Source organism: Rhynchophorus ferrugineus, unplaced genomic scaffold (assembly GCF_030347505.1).
Source record: "Rhynchophorus ferrugineus isolate W39M unplaced genomic scaffold, kcgeb_rfMv2 rfM1, whole genome shotgun sequence".
NCBI classification, from domain to species: domain Eukaryota; kingdom Metazoa; phylum Arthropoda; class Insecta; order Coleoptera; family Curculionidae; genus Rhynchophorus; species Rhynchophorus ferrugineus.
Window position 1 is genome coordinate 7,207,466 of NW_027472580.1, and position 24,076 is coordinate 7,231,541.

Here is a 24,076-nt window from a genome sequence, read left to right on the forward strand (position 1 = left end):
AGATAAAGACCCTTTGAACCAATATACCAAGGAAATGTGTGAAAACTGTGCCGTGGGTTCACAAGTGAAATGTACCAGCGGCATTACATCCATCAAACGCCAGTTAAGTTTGGGTTTGCAATTTCAGATCTAGATTTGAAAAACAATATTAAAGGAAAACTACTAGATAGTTAATAACTAATTGAAATAGGTAAGCCAGGTACTTTTCAAATTTTATATTATATATGGGATAAATAACAAATTAAAAAAATATGCATATACGGCCATTTGTTTAAAAACTACTTAAATTCTGAAGGAGTGAGACAGCTGGGTTTGTTTTCTAATAGACTTTTAGTATCAATTTGTATCGCCGTTCTATAAATTGCCTCTTCTTTTCGTAAAATAATAGTATTTTTTTGTTTAAAACCCTTCCACATTTTATGACTGAAGCAATCGATAGGATTCTGGAAAGACCAAAATGCTGGTCTCTTTTGAATTAATTCATTTACCTGGAATAAAATTAGTTAACAAGAAAAGAAGACAAGTTGATGCTAGATATGATTTTCGGAGCTCTTCTTGGCGTAGTTGAGTAGAGTATCGGGAAGAAGTACCGCAGCTGAAGCAGTAAGGTCACAATAGCTGAATTTTCACTCAACGACCCCTAGCCAGAAACTATTCCAAGTAAGAAATTCAACAGTTCAAGGTGTAAAGCTATCAAAGGCTGTCAGAAGTTGCTCTCAATTAATATAGTCCACCAGACTTTTCACAGAAGTTACTACTATTTGTGATAAGTTTTTCCCCCAGAGCATATATTTGGCATTATAATCTCGCTCAATTATGAAGTGATTTCCTAACTTCTGAAAGAGCCGAGACATCAAGAATCTTTTTCATGTGCGTACCTACGTAGGCAGTAGGAAAATAAACCTTTGCGGTCAAACTTGGAGCCTCATTAAACGCTCGTTTTTATTACAAAGCTTCAATGAAATCAATTTATCACTCATTCAAGCCATTATTCATCAATTCACTATAGATCGGAAGATGTTAGACAGTACCTTGCGGATATTGAACACCAAATGCCAACTACAATTGACATGTTACAAGCTGCTCGATGATTGCTAAAGCTTAGAACCAAACCAATGAAAAAATCAATCACTAATTATCTAAATCAACCCAAATTCTAAACTAAGGGTTTCCAGTTTTTAATGAAAACTAAATAGCTGGAAATTATTTTCCTGCTTTTATATACTCAAACAGATACGATGAAATAAGTATTTTATTGTTAGTAATTTAAAAAATCTAAACTAAAATCAGAATAATACTAATTTATTGAAACATTATCACGTTCACCAATAACATATCATACCATATGAAGTAATTTTATAATATTAAACTAGTTTATTAATATGTTAATTCTATACCTTAAAATATCTAATTAACTTTATGAATGATTTTATAATTATAAGGTACTTATCCTTCGAGTGGCTGCTGATACTTTGTGTTCTTTCTTTCAATTTGTTTTATATATTTTGAAATTGTTCATGTTAATTGTTTATAGACATAATATAATATAGGTATGCTAATAAATATTTGAGTTAATGATTGTATGTAAACCATTACGTATATTCCATTTTATTATGTAATATACTGCAATATCTTAGGAATTATGTGCATATTTGGCATAATTTCAAAATTTAATCGGGTCAATCTGTTAAATTACTAATATTATATTATTATTTCATGACCATTATTTAGTAATATATTTTAATTATTTTTAAATATTCTTCATTCTTCCTGATTGATTTAGAATCCCAATTCGCGCCACTTTATTTTTAATGCCTGGAAAACAAAATAAATTTGTGGTATTTCTTAGAATGAACTGGAATGGATTGTATTTTTGTATCCTACATTTTCTGACTTAGCTGGAAATCTATCCATGCCAATTATACGATATCGCAAAATGCAGATATGACCAGATCAAAATCAGACAACAGTACTGGTTTGTCGTAAGATGCTCACTCCCAAATTGACCTAAGGTGAACTTAAGTAGTGAAAATATGGGGAGCACTAAAACATCAAAACGACTAGTAAGCCAGTGCTGCCAAAACACAGTTCTTCAATCTATTGCCAATGTTTATCGCTACATAGCCACTAAGAACTGAAATATAACTTATTACGTTTTAAAGTACTAACAGTTATTAGTTAGTGTTATTGCCAATCAGTGTCGAATAATTATATTTAAGGACCAAGTCTCATAGGGGACAAAAGAGATTATTGCAAATCTTCTTATAATATTGACAAAAATTCAAACACTGCCAAAATGTTGCAACTAGTTAGTGATAATAGAGAATAACAAGGCTAAATAATTAATCCACAATTCTTTGTAATAATTTGTATTTGGATTTCCTAAATATATAGTGATTCAAATTTATAGTGAATATTGGAACATTCTTGAGTTTTGACAAATATACCAAATATAATTTATTTCATATTAAACGAAATTGAATAATAATAAAATATTTTTAACTCTGTAAAAAATTAAAGATATAAATACTCGTAATATTTTCCAGATATGACTCCATTTATGTTGTACCTTCTGCTGTGCTCTGCGAAGTAATATCATTGGTAAGTTGTTGGAGGTAGCTGAAGAAAGTCTGTAACATATACTTCAAAACGAGAAAGAAGGAAATGAAATTAATTTGTTCATTTTGTTTCAAATGAAAAGTGACAAAACAAATATTTAATGTTTTAGGTCAATGCAGGTTCCAATAAACCTAAATTAACAATATCTAAATTTAATAATACCAATAATACCTCAAATTTATTTTTAAGTATAATATTCTTCAACAAGTCTAATGGTAATCAGGGAAAGAAATTGTTGATTTTTGAATTGTTTTTGATCAACAGATGAAAAATATAAAATTTAATTATTCTCTCTCTCTCTCTCTCTCTCTCTCTCTCTCTATATATATATATATATATATATATATATATATATATATATATATATATATATATATTAATTGCAAAAATTTCTTATTGACATCTCAAGGATGAAGGTCTAAATATATAATTATATACGAAAGCTAAATTCTATTACATAAAATTAAAAGCTTCCTACCAATTAAGAAACAGAAAATATTGGGTTATGATAGACATATTTTGATTAATTTGTTGGTTATTTCAAAAATAATTAGATACTTAGGAACACTAATTGTAGCACAATTTGGATTATTTGATATAAAAAAGAACGGATTTTAGTAACATTTTTATGAATTTACTGAACTTACATATATGTATATGATATAAAAAGTAATAATGGTGAAATATTTAACTAAAATATCTTACTATCCATAAGAGGGATGTCTTTTTGTATCTTAAAATTTTCTTACTAATAGTTTACTAATAAAAAATATTAATGCTACAACATGATTGAATGGTTTCACAATCCTCATATACGAAAATTCTTTATAATATTAATAGAAAATAATCAAAAACAGACTATTAAGACCAAATTATAATATATAAAGTAATCCATATTTTTCAATGTTTAATTAATTTTTAATTTAATTTAATTTAAATTAAGTTTTTCAATGAAAAATATTTTTTCGAAAATAAAAAACATAATCCCTTTTTAATTTAACACATTTAATCTAGAGTTTTTGCATTATTTTGTTCCTTGTGTTTGTTTCAGTAACGACCTCTTTATTCGCTCCAAATCTCTTGCTACCCAACATTTTCTTTTTCATTTTCATTTTCAGGTTTGGAAATAGAAAATAGTAGAGGGGTTTAAATATGATGAATATGTTCTATAGTAGGTGTAGGTAGTTGGTAGCCTAACTAATGAATTTTTGTCACAGTGGCTACACAGGTGTTCATATGTGTGAATATTGTCGAATTTGGTTCAAATCAATATCAAATCTGTCCAAAAGCTCTAAAAAGTGTTCGCCGATAATTGTTATAATTTTTTCAAGATAATCGATATGAACGACACCGTGTGTATTCCTAAATATCTATGGCCATAACGAGAAATCCACTCTTTCAATTGTTCTTGATCTTTAGCTTTTTCATATACAAGAATTCATGAAGAATCTGATGTGGCAGCGTCAGCCACCTTACGTACTTTCGTTCTCCTATCGTCCAATATTACTTAATTTCATCAACTATTTTCCACCTGATGAACCTCTTTTGGACGATTGAAACAGAATAAATGAACCATTTAGCAAGTAAACAACTTTTTTTGGATTCAGTGAAGTTTTTTTCGTCAAAAATAGTGCTTAAACAGCACACCAAATTTTCTGAATTTTTCTTAAAATCTGTGAGGTTGTCTGTTATCAATGGCAGCCAAATACCAAATAATTGACACCGCTTGCTCTCAAAAAATGTCATACTAGTCCATTAACAGATCACTTAAGGGCAATAATAATACTTTTAAAGTTACTACGTGGGTTATTCAAAAAATCACTGACTTGTCCAACTGTCCTCGTACGTCATACATTTCGATAATCACTGAATCTACATTGAGCTATATTTCCAGGATTTAAAGGGCCAAAACATATGACGTTTTATATTTAAAACTAAAAAAATTTTAATTTCCTTTTCACACAATTCATACTAATCTATGAATGCAAATAATCTTTTTAAATAGCACGTGATAGAAAAAAAATGCGATACCAATATTGCAATGCAACACTTTCTGTCGAAATTATTGCTCACAGATGCTCACCCATATTTGGACGGACACACCTAAAGAATACAAGAATAAAACTAATTATAAATCCATATCGAAAAAGATTAAATTAATAGCAGTCATGGCAATTAGAATAAAAAATGTAGTGCATTGCATATATAATCAAACTAAATTAATTTCTAAATACTTTATTGTAAGATTATGAAATATTTAAATAACTAAATCTATTAAACGTTACAAAAGATTATTATTAAATTTAGCCTTTGCTTCTTTGAAGATAATTAAGAAAATTAATTTCAAATATGTAACAAGAGTAAATTCACTCACATAGAACATATTGCTTCAATAAAAATGGAAGAATATTAGTTCAAGCGTTGGTAATTATTATAAAATTATATATACACTCCGGTTAATAGATAATGTCGGTGTTGGAGTGGTAGAAGCTCAAGCTGAATGCGACCATCACAATTGGAAAATTGGTCTTCATTTAAGCAGAAAAGAACAAAATAATGCTTATAATGAGCAAGATGCAAAATTCGTTAAAATTTACACAAAAGCACTTAAATTATTAGAATTTTCTCTTTTTGTATGAATACCACGTCAATTAGCTTAGCAGGAGTTCCAAATTTCGAAGATTTTCAAGTATTCATCAAGGAAAAGACTTGACGTTTTTTCAACATTACTCTAAGAAACAAGCCCCCATCTTTATTTTAAAATCATAGTAGTACAGTAACATAGTTGAAACCAGCTCTTTGTTTGTTTGGTCTTTGTTTTCTGGCATTTTTTTCTAACTTTAAGACATCAATCTCTTAGTATAGGTTACTTATTCATCCTTATATATTAAATAATGTTTTAATATTGCTCTCTGTGTAATATATTTTACTTTTTAATGAAATGTCATTTGATATAGATATACTTCCACCAATTTATTTTATTGTACAATATCTTTTATCCCTGAAGCTCCCTTTTGTTCCATGGAGCTTCAAGTACCGGGTCTTAAGTTGACTTACAAAATTTGATTACAAAACAAAATTACTGAAAATTATTTCAACCCTACTTCAGGAGTATTTTCCATGAAAACTAACGAATTTCTCAATGGCTACTGTAATTTTGATGTTAAATGTTCAAACTTTTCCAACAAAGATTATTAAATTTGATCTATAATGCAATAAGTAGAAGTTAATTTCTTACGTATTAGGTGCTTACATGTATTGGTAATTTTGGTAAAACTGCGAAGTATCAGTATAAACTACTCTTTAATAAATAATAAATTAACCCAAGTATTAAATTCAACTGTGTTGATATTTCTCTATGTCAAATGTTACTTTTTCAATTCATATTATTGAACTATTCAGTTTATACAGATGATAATTATAATTGGTTATAATTGGTTAATTGGTTATTCAGTGTATACCGTTGTTCGATTTGAATAAATTTGCTTCAAAAGGTGCCATCATGAGACAATAGAAGTCATAGAGAAATCATAATTTCCATCGTTACAAACTTAAGATGACGTTGCGCCGTTATATCCCAATTATCGGTCTTGGTTTCAACGATTCAAAAGTGGTGATTTTCATGTCAATAACAAAGACTGTTTTGAACTGAGGACCAAAATATTTCGAAGACAATGAATAACAAAACTTATTGTATGAAATTCCAAGTAATTCCAAATAAATTCTCAAAGAACTTTCAGACTGTTTAGCAGTCGATGAATCAGCTTTTTACAGATATTTCGATGTTATAAAAAAGATAAAATAGGAGTGAAAATGACTATTACATAAATAATATTTGATACCATTTTAATATTGCGATTTCATTATCATTTACACATTGTCACATTGTCAGTTATTTATTTATTTATTTATTTATTGTTTTAAAAGCCCATCAGCCTCTTGGGATATTTAGGGTCGAGTTACTTATGCAGTTTTTAAATAAGGAAATAAAAACATTTAAATTAAAATAATAAATAATGCAAATTGCAATAAGAGAGATTCACAGGAGATGTATCAATCCCACGGCCGTCAAAATGTTGATAAGCATGTCCAAGTTCTTGGGTAGGATCAGTTACTCTAATGACCTTGGCATCCCGAGTTGCTGTCTTTATATTTCAAGCTTGCTACAGTTCACAAGGATGCGCTTGACGTTCTCTTGTATTTGACAATAATTACATAGTGGAGGGTCTCTTCTTTTTAACAAATGCTCATGAGTTAGTCCGCTATGTCCTATTCACGGCCGAGCAAGGATGCTCAATTGGAACCTGCTAAAGTTATTAATATTAGGAGATTGATGAGAGACCCTCTTGATGTCGCACAACTCGTTATTTTCCATAGGAAGATCTTAATTTAGTTGATCTTGTTTTTTGTATAGAGTACCTATGTGTGTTTTAGCGTCTTTCTTACTAAATATAAGGCTTAGTTTTATTGAATCTTCCTTTCTGCTCGCTAGATAGTCAGCTCTTTCGTTATCGGATATTCCCCTGTGAGAGGGAACCTACAATACTCTTCTTCAACACTCTTCAGTGCTCTATATAGTTATAACTAGAGGGTAGACTGTCTTTACTGAAATCAGACTATCCAAAGAACTCATTAAGTCCGATATTATAAGTATTGATGCGCCTATTAATAACCTATCCAGGGAAGGTAGGGCCTTATAAATGGCCAAAAGCTCCGCGGAAAAAATGCAGTAATAGTAGGAAGCCCAAAGTGATTTAAAGTGTATGGGGCACCGACGAAATCTTCCCGTTTGGAACCACCCGTGTAAATGGTGAGGTGACTTGGATAATTCTCCTCAAGTATCTGGGCGAAGAGCTGTTACTGTGGAAAAGCTAATATATTCTTTATTTAGTACCTTCATGGATAGGTCTATGGATATATTGGAGTACTGCCAGGTATGGTATAGTTCTGTTGACTGAATGTCCTAAGAAATACTGATGCCGGTTGTATGCTTTTTTTTGCAGTGTTGTTGTCTCAGTTGTTAGAGAAGAAATAACTGAATCGACTCAGCCCTGAATGAAGTTTAAGGGATTTTGCATAGTTCATGAGAAGGAACTCTCGCCGTGAAACATTGTCAGTTAAAAAAGAAGTTTTATACGACACATTGTGACTGCCGATGAAAAGTAGCTCTAGTACTATAATCCTTAGTTCATCACATCATGGTTTAGTCCGGAAGAATATACCTATCAATAACGAAGAGAAATATTCATGACCTTAGAATGATGCTGTGCATATGGCGGTATTTAATATATTAGGAGCTGCTAAAACCAAATGAAACTGTTAATAGATATTTGCTACCAACGTCTATGACAGGCTGAACAACATATTATTGCAAAAAAGGCATTCAATAGATGCATAGTAAAACTTACGATAAAAAATTATTTATATTTTAAATAATTTAAAACTAACTGTGTAATAATAAAACTAAACTACACCGTTCAATTTACTTGGACTTCATCAATTTAAATTCGGATTTCGCTTGATTCAAAAGATCCCAAAGAATAATTGGTACACGGTCTTTCTATCATCTATGTTTTCTAAGTAGCAATATATTCGAAAGATCCGAACTGTGATAAAGACATTTTCAAAATATTGCCTAGTAAAATCTCCTATTAAATTTTAGCACGATCTCCAATTTGGCCAACTCTCTGACCTTTACGGAATTCGACATTAACTTTTTATAACCTCATGTCCGCTAGACAAGTTGTTGATATTTATATTGCATTTTATGCAAGATATAATTTTGATAATGCTGCTTCGTACCTCAAAGTATAACAACTGTAATAATATTTGTATTATGAAATAAGAGATATATTCGTAATTCGGTTTGAGTTTTCGTTTTAAATTTTTATATAGTGAATTATTTATGAATTTTTAATTATAACCACATCTTGCCAATTAGATAATGAGCCAGAACACAATGTGGTGTATATAATATTCTGTATAGTGCAATATAAAATTTATTTTCACATATTAGGTATTAAAACTTTTAAAAAATGCGCTAATAAAGACACATGCTAGAGGAAAGCAGTACGGGGTACAAATATGGGGTTTCCACAAAAACATCAAACCGACTAGTATTCCAGCATTGCCAAAAAAATTTCTTCGTTTAATTACCATCGCTTGGTAACCAACAATGACTTGAAATGAATAGCTGGGAATTAATACAGCTACTGGTCAAAACGCAGAAATCACACAAACTTTTATGGTGTATAAGTATCACTCTTAACTTTAGCTTAAGTAGATTAGTTTTATTTTAATTTAGGAAATACTTACTGATGTATTTATTCCATACTCGTCCTGCTTGTGTATAGGTGCAAATTAAAAAACCGTATATAATAAGAAAAATAGTAATATATTAATTTGTAAATTAACAAATTTACATGTGTATAATTTACAAATAACATTTACATGTTAATAACTAACTCACATTAGTTGTAATTAAAAGAAATATTTAAGAATAACAGAATTAGCAAGATGACAGCTAAAGTCTATGAGTCGTTCTATATTCCATTAGAATAAGATCTATGTGATCATATTTTATCATGGTATCCGTTGGGAAGTTCATATATTAAATACTGAGTAGTACCTTGCTATAAAAATGTTCCAAGACTGATCATTCGTACATCACTGTATTTAGATAGTTTTGTACTCGATATATTAATAAACGACCACAACATTTTCCTATATAAATATGCTAAAAATGTATCCAGAAGTTCGATAAATCAGGATCACAATAACGAAAAGTTACAAAACCCATAAGAGAAAACATTTTGAAAAAAATCGTGTAATCTTCAGTGATTTTAAAAAACGTAATATTAAATATTAAATAACAAAAATAACTCAAAAAAGGTCCTTAAAAGGTACCTGCAAAATACTTGCTGAGAAAGAAATACTACATTGTCAATTTTAGAGAAGCCTAACTAACTGATTAGACTGTACTTTGTTGGTAGATGGTCTCTATAGAAATATTATAATTTTGAATCTACTGCATATACACTGCGTTTTCAGTTAGTACTAACCTTCAAAAGAACGATGTCATGACATGATAATCTACTCAGAAGTTGGTAAGTTATTGTGCTAAGAGCAAAACTATTTTTGTTATTTCCAAAACAAAGGGTCAAAAACAATTTCATGTCTTGATTATGCAGTGCTTCTTGATGGGAAAAATACCGTTCAAGCTAAGCAATAGCTTGTACAGCTTTATAAGGTCTCCACTCTATCAGAAACAACAATAAAACGTTAGTTTCCTGACTTCAAACGTGGTCATAGAGACACCAGTGATGCAGAACGCAGTGTACGTCCAAATGAGGTGGTAACACCAGAAAACATCAAAAATATCGACAGCATTGTTTTGAGCGATCGAAAAGAGAAATTGCGTAAGCAAACTAACATCGTAAATATATAAGTATAAAAGAACGCGTTGGATTTATGTTGCATGAGATTTAAATATGAGAAAGCTTGTGTTGATGATTTTGAGAACTGTTGGCTATATTTAAACGTAACGAACCGGACATAACAACATGAGTTTATCGCTTCTCTTCAGAATCAAAACGGTCGTCAACTAAGTGGACAGCAACTGATGAACCTCGTCCAAAGCGCCCGAAAATACAACAATAGCGTTATTGGAGAGTTTGAAGGCTGAAACTGTATAGAAACGACCGTATATGGCGTAGAAAAATTTGTTTCATCAAGACAACACAGTGTGGAATAATCCAATCAAAACAGTGGCAAAACTATATGAATTGAACATCGAATTGTTCCCACAAGCACCGTATTCGCCAGATTTGCTCCCCAGAGACTACTGACTGTCCGCAGACCTCCAAGAATACTTACAGGTAGATGCTGAAACTGAGGCCAATTTTGTGGCAAAAGAAAAAACGGTCTACAATTGTGGTACTGAGATATTAGAGATGTCCTAGAATAACCGTGTGGCTCTTGATGGAGATTGCATTGGGATGAATTATTAATTATGTAGCTGACGTTAACACCGACAAAGCAAATAATGAAGGTAAAATTTGTTATATCCGTTGGATTTCTTCTAAATTGGAAAAAAATTATCTACACGGTTCCCAGAAGCTATCACTTCCTTCCACTAAGTTAAAAGTTTTCAGGTAACAACATACAAAAGTTTTTGTTCAAAAGACTACACGTCTTATATCTGACGCAGACAGTAAACTTCCAAGAAGATCACAAGAAAATAAAGCTGTTGTCTTTTAAATTATTCATTATATTAATCAGAATCAACCTTAGTTTACTTATAGGGAAAAGTAGACAAATTGACGTTGCATTAGCAATCGTTTCGCAGCTATTCGCAGCTATTTTTGGAATAGATAATCAAAATTATCGCGTTCTTTTTGTAAGGTGGTCTAAAATTTCTTTGTAAATCACCTATAGCCTATGTTTTCCCGACAGCAGCAGGTTAGATTGTAAAACAGCCAAAGGCGTACTAAAGTTACTATAAATTAAAACAATCTATTACAATTTGAGCAGAAGCTTGGAGTTTAGGGTATATAGCCACCAATGAGAGATATCAATAGCTCAGTTTCTCAGCCGTAGACTATTGGAATTTTAAGATACCCAATCATATAAATCTATTTTAATCAGACTATGATAAAAATAATGCAATTCATAAACGGAATTATACATATTAAAATACATACATGAATAAAAAACGGAATGGCGAAAACTATTTAGGAATACGGTAAATATTTTGAAACCTATATTTGTATGAAAAATATAATTATGCATTTATAATTTTATTGCCTGCTTTTTCTGCTTGAAGGGAAACTCATATTTTGACTTACGTAATTTAGCATAGTAATTTAATTAATTTAAAAGGTGTTACATAAAATATTCTGATAGCATGTACTTGAATCGTTATGTCAACACCTTTAAATAATATCTTTTCCGCTTAAGAAAAAAGCTGCGTTTTCATACGAAAATTGCGACACCATATTAACCACCCAATTATCATATTCGAGATTGGCACCAGTCTGTAAATTCACGAGGTCCATTTATCTTGATATCACGACCTAATTGTTGATATATTTATTAATTAGACGGTATCTGGTTAACTGGATTCGTAATAAGGAAGCAATAAAACAAACGCGTAATTTCGCGTGTTCATTAGACGCCTTTAACTTTCCCTTCAATGAACGCCATTAGGTTTCTTCTTCTTATTTCAATTCCGTCAAAGCCTAGAATATTTTCGATCAGTTTGTTTTCGAATATCACGTATACGTAGACATTTTTGTTTACGCTAACCAGGATATAGGTTGTTATATTGTGAATGTCAGTAATTGACTTCAACTTGCTGAGAAATATATTAACCATTTGCATCAATATTGAAAATAATTATGATATATCTTCAGATCATTCTTGTATTATTCTGATCACTGATAATAAATATGACATTTACCATCACCAAAAAATTTTGTCGACAGACTGGAATAGATTCAAGATGGTTACATGTTCCTATGAAAGCAAAACAACTGGATATAGAAGCAAAATCATTTGCAAAGAGCAGCATGAAACAATTAGATACAAAAACAAATATATATAGGTACTATCGAACAGAAAGCAGAGAGTTGATAGCAACAAAATGTAAAGTGAAAAATGGTAAGGAAGGGCACCTACTTATAAAACTGTAGTAAATCCAGAGGATTAATAACTCAGAAAATTTATTTTGCAAAAAATAAAATGCCTTCTGAATTTCTCAAGGACTTAATAGTACTTAATGATAAGTAACAATGGCCAAGAAAGAACATAATAAAACTTAATAATCGAAATATATGACTATGTAGTGAAAGATTGCTGAAATTATTATGACCCCTAAAGCAAGTAAACCGCGCAACTATAAAACATCGTATCAACTAATATCACTATCATTAACGATATCAAAATTATTGCAGACAATATTTCTCAGAAGAACATAATATCTGTACATAAAAACCTATAATAACGTTATAAGATAAGCTACAATTTGAAAACCTTCAACTTCACATATTGATGAATGACATAAAATATACAGAAGCTTTGACTGATTCTGAAAGTTAAGCATGAAAAGGTTTTGTGCTCGTTAAAGAGAACTTTATAAATAACTAGCGACCCGCCCCGGCTTCGCACGGGTGCAATGCTGATACTAAATTAAATACACTACAGAAAAAATATGAACGTTGTATATAAAAACATAGCGGCCCGCTCCGACTTTGCACGGGTATAAAATATATATGCCTATGTCACTCAATGAAAACATGATTAAAACCGATCCAGTATTTTTGGTTCATTCATTACTGCCCTTGGCCTGCACGCATTAAATTTGGAGTAAAACAATTCCTCTTCCCTATACTTACTATGAAGATTTCCTGCTATCTTTGGAATATCTAAATTCATACAATTTTTATTACATTACACATTTTTAAACGCAAATTTTAAATTTGTAATATCTCCGAAAATATTTGTTTAATTTACATGCTGTAAGGAACCATATTGATCTATATTAATTGCACACTGTATTTAAAGTACTTAATTCGATAAGGATTAATGCCGTATTGCTTAAAATAGCTTCGTAAATAAGCCATTTTCTCACACAAAAAGTAAACAATAAAAATGGTTAATGTGGGTTATCCCTAAAAGATAAACATATACCATCGCGGACTTTTTAGTAGACCTTTTTATGGTGTACAATACTGTAGTACATTAATTTGATCTAACTCGTAGGGTTAGGCAGCGTTTTTGCTAATTGCTAAATAAGCCTAAAAAAATAGGTTAATTTGCGACATCACGTTAGAAACCTCTAAAATTAGCAATGTTGCCTTAGTATATTATGCATGTATTATACATATATACCTTCCTCTTGAATCACTCTATCTATTGAAAAAAAACGCATCAAAATCCCTATTTTTATCAAATTACGGTATAAATTAAATCAATACATACACATATACAAACGAAAAATTAATTTAGATGAAGAAAACCAGTACTCTGTATAACTAATGTTTTGATCATAGAATCGTTTTAAATTAATACAGCTAAATTTAAGTAATTAACATAGAAACTAACTAAAAAACACTGTCTCAATAATGTCAATATGATCGACACACATCAACCAAAGAACTTCCTTAGATTCCACTTTAATTTACACTTAAATTATTTTTAATTAACATTAACGACTTGGAGCTATTCAATTTTATTAGAAACTGGTAAATAATGATATTGCTATTCATTCATCACATCCCACAACTAATGTCGAGCCACTTGATAAATGTTCTAATGTAAATTATGTGTATATGGGTTAATTTAAATCTTGTGAAGTGTATTCGGTCAGTTGGCCTTTATATATGAATGTAGGATATGGATTATACTGTACGACTAGAATATAGGATCTTTAAAAAATATATCCTCATTAATATATTTGAATTATGAGAAAATAAAATACCTTAGAATTAATTAAATGCCACAGTTAATGATGGTATTTAATTTTAAATGATTAAAACTACCTAATTTTTCTAGCTAGATAATAAGGAATCATCCGTGTATTTTAAACTGAAACTGAATTTTTTTCCTTCTTCTGTTCAGATTCTAAGCAAACTAGATATAATTGAATAAAATTCTCATTTTGTGAAGAAATCTATCTGAATAAGATATATCCATTATTTTAGGATACATGTTAGTGGTGGCTTGAGATATACTCCATGAGCTTCTTTCGGTTGAACTCATATAACACCGATACCTTGATTTTGTTTCCAGTCTTTTCCAAATAGTTTTACCACCAAATCGAACAATCAGTATCATACCATACCAAATAGTTCGCACCATCAAACCAAGCAATTTTGTAGCAATATTTAGCCCTTTGTCAAAACGGTATTTAAATTTCAATTTGACTAAGCCATTTCCATGATTTCATCCTTATTTTCGACAATTAACCTTCAGCGTGGCACACCTTCGACGTCGACATTACTGGCATGGGATCCATGAAATTATAATTGAGGTTGATTGTAGCTGTTACAGTATCAGAACCATAAAAAGAGTCATTCGTTGACATTTTTAGCCACTTGGTTTGTGTCAGTACCTCTATCGAAGAAAAATTGTAAAATTTTTCATATTTACTCTTTCATATTCATATTTAACTCTTTATCAAGACAATATTTAAGTTTCAATTTGACGAAGTCTTGTTCAGGATTTCATCCTCATTTTCGACAATTAACCTTCCGCGTGGCGCACCTTCGTCGTCGACATTACTGGCATGGAATCCATGAAACTATAAATGCGGTTGATTGTAGCTGTTACACTATCAGAACCATAAAAAAACAGTCATTCGTTCACATTTTTAGCCACTTGGTTTGTGTCTGTACCTATGTCGAAGAAAAATTGTAAAGTTTTTCATATTTACTTCTTCATATTCATATTTAGCTCTTTATCAAAACAATATTTAAATTTAATTTTGACTAAGCCCTTTCCATTATTTCATCCTCATTTTCGACAATTAACCTTCAGCGTGGCGCACCTTCGACGTCGACATTACTGGCATGGAATCCATGAAACTATAATTGCGGTAGATTGAACCATAAAAAACATTTTCATTTTTCACATTTTTAGCCACTTGGATTGTGTCTGTGCCTCTATCGAAGAAAGATTGTAAAATTTTTCATATTTACTCTGTGTTGTTGTCCATATTTAATGAGAGTGTAAACAAAACTGAGTTAACTATTTATAAAACTGTCAAATAAGCTGTTTTATTAGAAAATGTCAACTTCACAATGTCTAAATATATTTATACTTTCATAGAACGAATACAATTAAACCTTTCTATTAGACATTTAATGGACTTGACTTGACAGTAATAGATTATGAAGCAAATTGCCTTTTATTTAAATAACTGAGGGTAGGTATTCTTTAACAATGCGCAGGTACATGCACACACACCACCGTACTGCATATTCATCAAGTACCACCAGGCAACAAAAAATTCAGTCTTTTTATCTCCATTTAAGAATAAAAACTACTTTCATTACTTTATGTTTAATTGAGTATAAAGGTATGAATTATTATGTTCTCCCGAGATATAGCTGATAAAATAAATCACTTTTTTACAATATGAAATGTGTTATTTAATATCACAATTAAATTAATAACAGGGAAACTGGTTTTAATGATTGAGGGAAAAAAAATCATCTGCATGAGGCATATTAGAACAATATAATAATTTATGTGCAATTTGTGATCGACAGACCTACAGTATGTTTGAGAAAAAAAAACACTTTATATTTCCATGTCTAGAAAAAGTTGGATATAACTGTTCTATATTAGCGTTATGCACTTTATTGGTTTGAAATAAATTAATATATAAATCATAAATTATGGTTTTTTATTTATTGTTATCAATGGAACAGATTGAACAAATGAATGATGTAAAAGTACCAGTCCCTCATATATAAATAAGGGTACCAGCTATAATAAATAATAATCTGTCGCCTGCAATATAGAGTTTCATCTGAATGTCGTGGAGTGCTGTAGGAAGCTTATGAAAATCATGCTCCATCGATGTTATTCTTCAGCATGACAATGCTCGGCCACATATTTCAAAACCGGTTAAAACATACTTGACACCACCGTATTCCCCAGACCTTGTTTCTTCCGATTACTACTTGATCTGGCATGGGAGTCATAATCTATCTGAGCAGCACTTCACTTTTATGAAGATATCAAGAAATGTTTCGATTCATGAATAGTCTCAAAAGACACATCGTTCTTTCGAGATGGGATCCATAAATAGCCTGAAGGATGAAAAAAGGTAGCGGCTATCGATGGACAATGCTTTGAATAAAATACATTACACCGATTTTTCATAATTAAAAATAACATTTGAACTAATTTATAGACCTAATGGTAGTAACTAGCTTCAAAATTAATGAAGATTTAGAGGTGACACTTTTATGTATACAATTCTATATACTGTTCAAAAATTGTATATGAATATGGTCAAGAAAATGGGGTGAATTGCTGATGCTAAATTCTTTTGACTTGCTGCTCTTCTTTGTGTCCATATTTTATGAGTGTATTTTCTTTTAATAAGTTACCAATCAATATCTACGCATAAAAATCAGCCTTAAGGACCTGCCTTTAATATTCAACTAATATGAATATGAAAGACGATTCATGAAGAAAGACATTGTTAAAGTTAAGACTAGGTAAGAAAATGATAAGCTTAATTGAAATTAAACATCAGGCCTTCGAGCAGATGATACAAATTAAATTTTAGGAAACCTGATTCAAATAGTACAGGAAAATCTTAATATAAAAAGAAATACAAGAAAAATAAAAAATATAAATAAATAAATGAATGACCTGTCCAGCAATGAGCATTATGGGCGTGTTCATGATTATAAAAATTACTTATTATTAATGTTATTAAATGTACAAACATAGTTATTTATTTCCTTAAAAAACATTATCACTACATAGTATAAAACAAAGTCGCCTTTTCTGTCCCTATATCCCTATGTGCGCTTAAATCTTTAAAACTACGCAACGGATTTTGATGCGGTTTTTTCAATAGATAGAGTGATTCAAGAGGAAGGCTTATATGTATAATACATGCATAATATACTAAGGCAACATTGCTAATTTTAGAGCTTTCTAACGTGATGTCGTAAATTAACCTATTTTTTAGGCTTATTTAGCAATTAGCAAAAACACTGCCTAACCCTACGAGTTAGATCAAATTAATGTACTACAGTATTGTACACCATAAAAAGGTCTACAAAAAAGTCCGGGATGGTATATGTTTATCTTTTAGGGATAACCCACATTAACCATTTTTATTGTTTACTTTTTACGTGAGAAAATGGCTTATTTACGAAGCTATTTTAAGCAATACGGCATTAATCCTTATCGAATTAAGTACCTTAAATAGAGTGTGCAATTAATATAGATCAATATGGTTCCTTACAGCATGTAAATTAAACAAATATTTTCGGAGATATTACAAATATAAATTTGCGTTTAAAAATGTGTAATGTAATAAAAATTGTATGAATTTAGATATTCCAAAGATAGCAGGAAATCTTCATAGTAAGTATAGGGGAAGAGGAATTGTTTTACTCCAAATTTAATGCGTGCAGGCCAAGGGCAGTAATGAATGAACCAAAAATACTGGATCGATTTTAATCATGCTTTCATTGGGTGACATAGGCATATATATTTTATGCCCGTGCAAAATCGGAGCGGGCCGCTATGTTTTTATATACAACGTTCATATTTTTTCTGTAGTGTATTTAATTTAGTATCAGCATTGCACCCGTGCGAAGCCGGGGTGGGTCGCTAATATAATATATAATTAATTTACCCATAATATTTAAAAACTATTTATAGAGAATAAATAAAGTGCCACCTACGTATTGCTCAGTTTACTTGCCAGTTACGGATTTGTTCTGAGGTTAATATAAGCGACCTGAGTTAGTGACAAAGTTGGTAAAGAATTGTAGCTTGAGAACTTCAAACTACCGCTATAAAAGTGATAGCAGAACTCAACTCAGGTTCAGCAATACTGGCGTTCAACTGGATTCCTCATTCAAATCACTGGCTCAATTATATAGACTAAATAGCTCGACATCATCAATAATGAAGTTCTTACTATGACTAGCATACTGCTGAGATTTAAGATCAGGGAGGGTCGAGTAGATTGCCATCTCCAAGATCAGTGACGGAATTGGCGGATGTTGTTGTGCAAGAATAAGACAGTATTCGGTTAAAAACTGTTCAAATATTATTTTGTGCAGAACTGCAGCTCTTTTAAAAGAAAATGGTGCATTATCACCGTGTTAATTAAAAAATATTGCATATATTTCAGGTGTTCATGGAATTTTGTCCATTTCCTGTATAATGATTATAACAGACGAGTTAACAGGAAATGCTTTCTTAATACGTAACACCCGTGATTATTGTTATAGAATGGCAAAGAAACGACCAAATGTCTTAGGGTTTCTTAAAAACTTACTCGTGAGCAATACAGTATACCATTTCTAATAAAAATCCTCGATAATTGGAGAACGTAAATGCTAATCTCCATTCTTTTAATGGTCTTCCGCAGAATGAAACGAAGCGCCCAAATGAGTTAATCACAAGTCACGTACGGAATGTCTTCACCAACGTTTCGCAACAATACGTCCATATTAAGAGTGTTTATATTCCTCCAATTTCGAATGTTATTAGCGATCTTAATTTGTCTGTACCCATATGGAAACATATAAGCAAACGTGCAAATTTGGTATGCGAATTACTACTACTCAGACCGTTTCATATAACGCGAAAATCATTATGGTACACTATTTTGAATAAGCAATTTGCAAGAAACCAAGAATGCAATATGTGTGTATAAAAGTTCTATTCGATTTTAACTTTAAAGAATATTTTAATTAGAATTTTCTATTAAAATATCATTACTCTTATATATTATTATTATTACCTTTATAACAAGGTCTTATATTAAGTATCTTATATTTCTTTCAGATTTAGAAGTGTAAGAAGATAATTGTATCATAAATCGAGTGAATATATAGTTTTCCATTTTTGTACACAAATGATAACAGGTGAGTTATTTTCAAGATATTAGGTATTAATGCATGTAACAAGTCAATTGAAAAGTCCCCGGCCTGACGCATATATGGCGCCACTATAACTAAATTCATATGCTATTTAGTTAGTCCTAACCCTCAAAAGACGTGTGTATTTCACATCTGTCGGATCATTAGTTTGTGAACTATAGCATTTTGAGTGAAGCAACTTTTGTTATTCTGAAAAAAATGGATAAAAAGGAATTTTTCCGTCCCTGGAAAATCAACCATAAAGGATTAGTATGCTATGTTTAGACGTGGTGAAATGAGCACCGAAGGCAGTGAACGCAGTGGACGCCCAAAAGAGGTTGTTACCGACGAAAATGTTAAAAAAATCTACAAAATTATTTTGAATGACCGTAAATTGATATTGAGTAAAATAGCAGTCATTCTAAAGATATTAATTGAACGTCTACATCATATCATTCACGAATATTTGGGTATGAGAAAGCTCTGCGCAAAGTGGGTGCCACGTGAGCTAACTTTTGACCAAAAACAACGAGTTGATGAGTCGGAGCAGTGTTTGAGAATGATCAAGCGTAATAAAACCGAGTTTTTGTGTCGATATGTGACAATGGATAAAGCATAGCTCCATCATTTCCTTTCGAAATCCAATCGACAGTCATCCGAGTGGACTGCACACGATAAACCCGCTCCAGCGCGCGGAAAAACGCAACAGTTGGTTGGCAAATTTATGGCGCCTGTATTTTGCGATGTGCGTGGAATAATTTTCATTGACTACTTTGGACCATCAACAGCAACTATTACCGAGCATTATTGGACTATTTGAAGGACGAAATCGCCGAAAAACGACCGCATTTGAAGAAAAAGAAAGTGCTGCTTCACCAAGACAATGTACCGTGCCACAAGTCAGTGAAATGGCAGAAATTCTTCAATTGGGTTTCGAAATGCTTCCCCACCCGTCGTATTCTCCAGATCTAGCCCCCAGCGACTATTTCCTGTTCTCAGATCTCAAAAGAATGCTCGCTGAAAAGAAATTTTCGTCGAATGAAGAGGTTATCGCCGAAACTGAGGCCTATTTTGAATCAAAGGACAAATCCTACTACAAAAATGGTATCGAAAAGTTGGAGGGTCGCTGTAATCAGTGTATCACCCCTGAAGGGAATTATGTTGAATAAAAATAACTAATTTTGCCAAAATAATGTGTTTTACTATGGTAGTCCCTGGACTCTTCAATTCTCCTGTTATCTTGAGTATTGGTTAACATGCTATGTATCTACGTAAGCAACAGTTAGATTCGATCGCTTTGCCACTTCTCTACATAAAACAATGGTTTTCCATTTTGTATTTTTGAGTTACTCAATATATATACAGATGATAATCTATAAACTCTTAAAACAGCATTTTTTACGTTCACTGGTCTTGTTGTTTTGTACGAAGAAACCTGCTTCTAAAGCTCATAAAAAGATTTTAGAAACACAATATGGTTCTTCATCATATCTGTCATGCCAGTTTTGGTTTCAATGATTTAAAATCCTGATCCAAAAACTTTGAAGACAATGAATTGCAAAACCGATTGCGGAAAAGCTTTTTGAAACAGCTCAGCTCTTGATATACCAAGTATTTCTAGATATCTAAATGTAATGGGATATATCCAAATGCAATGAAAATGGTTACCGGACGAATTGAATGAATTTTATTGCTAAGCCAAAGAATATTGAAGTATTGTAATTTGACAGTTATTGAAGAAATGATCTCTAATAATTCTGACAACTTGGCAGGCGTTAGTCCAAGAGAATATAAGCCTTACATAAGGTCTTACCTTGCGAGCAAATCGTATACATTAAAGCAGTAATTCAATAACAATTGAAATTTCTTCAAATGACACACATTCAGTGCAACTTTCGACATAATACCGCATTCTTATGTAAAACAAATTTAATGGTAACTTCTACTGAGAAATCTTCATTTTCCATTCAATGACAGATACTTATTAAACAACCCTTGTATATTTTTTACTTAAATTTCATAAAAGACGATTTAATAATCTTAATTTCCACATGTTCATAAACAATTTTATTAAAAACCAAATCAGTCAAATCTGAAAATCCATTAATCATAATATACAAAAGTAATTTGTAAATAAATGTTGTACAGGTTTCAACAGGCTAGTGATTGCATTGAGCTGATGCCATATAAAGTATTGTTATTGAAAGAAACCTAGAAAAGAGACAGTTAATTATTAGGAATATATGTTTTATTTATAAATAATGTTTATTAATTTAATATCAAAGTTAATATACAATTTTAAATATTTATATTATTTTCCGAACTATAATGCTAAATTAATAATAACCATAAGATTTAAGACCCATAACTAAATTACTGTGCCATTTATTGTACAAAAGATTCAACTTAACATTGTTCAGAGTTTATCCCAGTCCATATATAGCTATTCGAAGGTAAGGGATTGTCTATAATAATCCGCAGATGATTTTCAAATAAAATTAATAAGATCTCCTACATTTCATCTCGCAAGTGTTACAATAGACATATTGTTTGATATATTACCTAATTAACTTTTTAATTCTTGACGCTTTATATGGATTGCTGATTTGCTATGCCATTCTAGTAGAATTCGATTATCAAAAGTGGAAGACATATATCACAGTCAATAAAAGGAAAGCAGAGTAATAGTATAGTTGATTACTTTCGTTGGTAATACTAGTGATCGTTTCTGTAATGATAGTTTTTTGATATCAACTACTTTAGTTGTATTATGTCTCCAGTCTTCCGATCAGTTCATGTGTATTTTTTCATGTAAATTTCGTTATCATCATCATCATCGATCCATAGTCAGCATTCAGAGAGGATGTATGAATTTAATATTTGCTGAATAACTTAAATATAGTTTTCATCATACATAATTAATAATTAATAAAAATCTATTTTTATTTGTGAACACACACCAGGCGTACCGGAAAGTCATTACCGGTTTTTCACTAGGCAACAGATGTCACTAGACTTAAGTATGCATTGTTATGGTTTGACACATAGGCCTTTCATCATGATATCAAACTTCAAAGCTATACATGTTATGTTTTGCGAAAGTAACACTATCATAGATTTATAACTCTTTGAAAAGGTTAAATTTCATACCTGAACCTACGTTCTGGTAGACTAAACAAGTTTGAGGATGCGAAACTGTAAGAGTTATTGGAAGACGACCTAGCCTAAACTCAAGAACAATTGGCAAAAGCATCAAATGCAGCGGAAAAAACGATTAGCAACTGATTACGCACAATAGGGAAAGATCGACTTCAAGGTCAAATCATTGTGGTCGCAAGACAATGCTCTGTGTTGGGTGGAACCAGAGTAGCGTGGTGTATTACGAGCTATTCAAACCTAACCAAACAGTTAGTAGTGACCGGTACCGACAACAAATGATCAATTTGAACCATGTATTGATCGAAAAATATCCACAATGGACACAAAGACACGGTAAAGTAATCTTACAGCACGATAACGTGCCGTCTGAAAATGCAAAATCGTTCAAGGAAGCGTTGAAAGCACTTGGATAGGAGATATGATCGCACCCGCCATACTCTCCAGGCCTTGTCGCGTCCGACTATCAACTTTTCGCATTAATAGACCGCGCGCTTGTAGAGAAGCACTTCGCCTATATTGAAGTAGTAAGTTAGAAAGAATAAGTTAGAAAATGGCTGGATTAATAGTTTTGCAAAATGACCTGAAAGATGGTTAATATGTATAGAATCAAATGACCAATATTTTCAATAAATTTTTTATTTTATTTTCTTAAAAATGATGTAGTTTTTTCGGTATATCTGGTAAATTCTTAAACATGCACAAACACACATGGAAACACTGGAAAAATGATGTAGTTTTTTCGGTATATCTGGTAAATTCTTAAACATGCACAAACACACATGGAAACACTGGAAGACAAATTGAAAATGCTATCCCACTTACCAATACATAAACATGCAAATAAACGGCTAGTATCGGACAATATTATTTACTATGTCATATTTGTTACAGCTTCTAATTTTCTGTATATTATTAAAAGCACTATGTGACCCAATTTTTATAACGTAAATAAGAACTTGCATTTTGAATTCCTTATTCCATTATTAAAAACATTATCTGTTGACATGGTTATATAAGACGTCACATTTCTTAATAATTTGAATACTATTTACGCCTAAAAGCTGTATTGCATTGTGGAGAAATAAGCTGCCAATATCCTTCCTTGCCTATTGCGTTTTCAGTGCTTTTAAAAGAAACGTATGAAAACATGAAACTAATTTTAGATATAAAAGCTGTTTCTTGAGCTACAGGGAAGTTTCCTGAAATAATCTTGTTTTCTCCTTTTGTGGGAGTTAGAGACACCAGAAACCAGTATTAGGTTAAAAAGATTGGCCAAAAAGAACTGACCCTGACAGTGGTAAAATCAAACGTCAAATATGAACACCCTATTCAACAAGAAAATGTGATTCTTTCACCCTAACATATAAAAATTGCTTTAATGAAAAATGTTGGCAAGGCCATAGATAAAAAGGGTAAAGAATTTTTGTATTTGATGGAAACACTCAGATTTCAAAGGCACATACAGTGCTTTCACATATTTTTTATCTATAGCAATCAGATATCTGTGCATAATGTTATTGCTGAGCTAATGCGACCTAAAATCGGAAGTAGTTCAGAGCAAAAGCCTTTCAATTTGCTCTTTCTGCACTAACTAGAGTATATAAGACCTCGAAATAACATAGGCAACTGCTTCTATGGTTTAATGGTTAAAGTTTAGCTCCCTAACGGAGGTC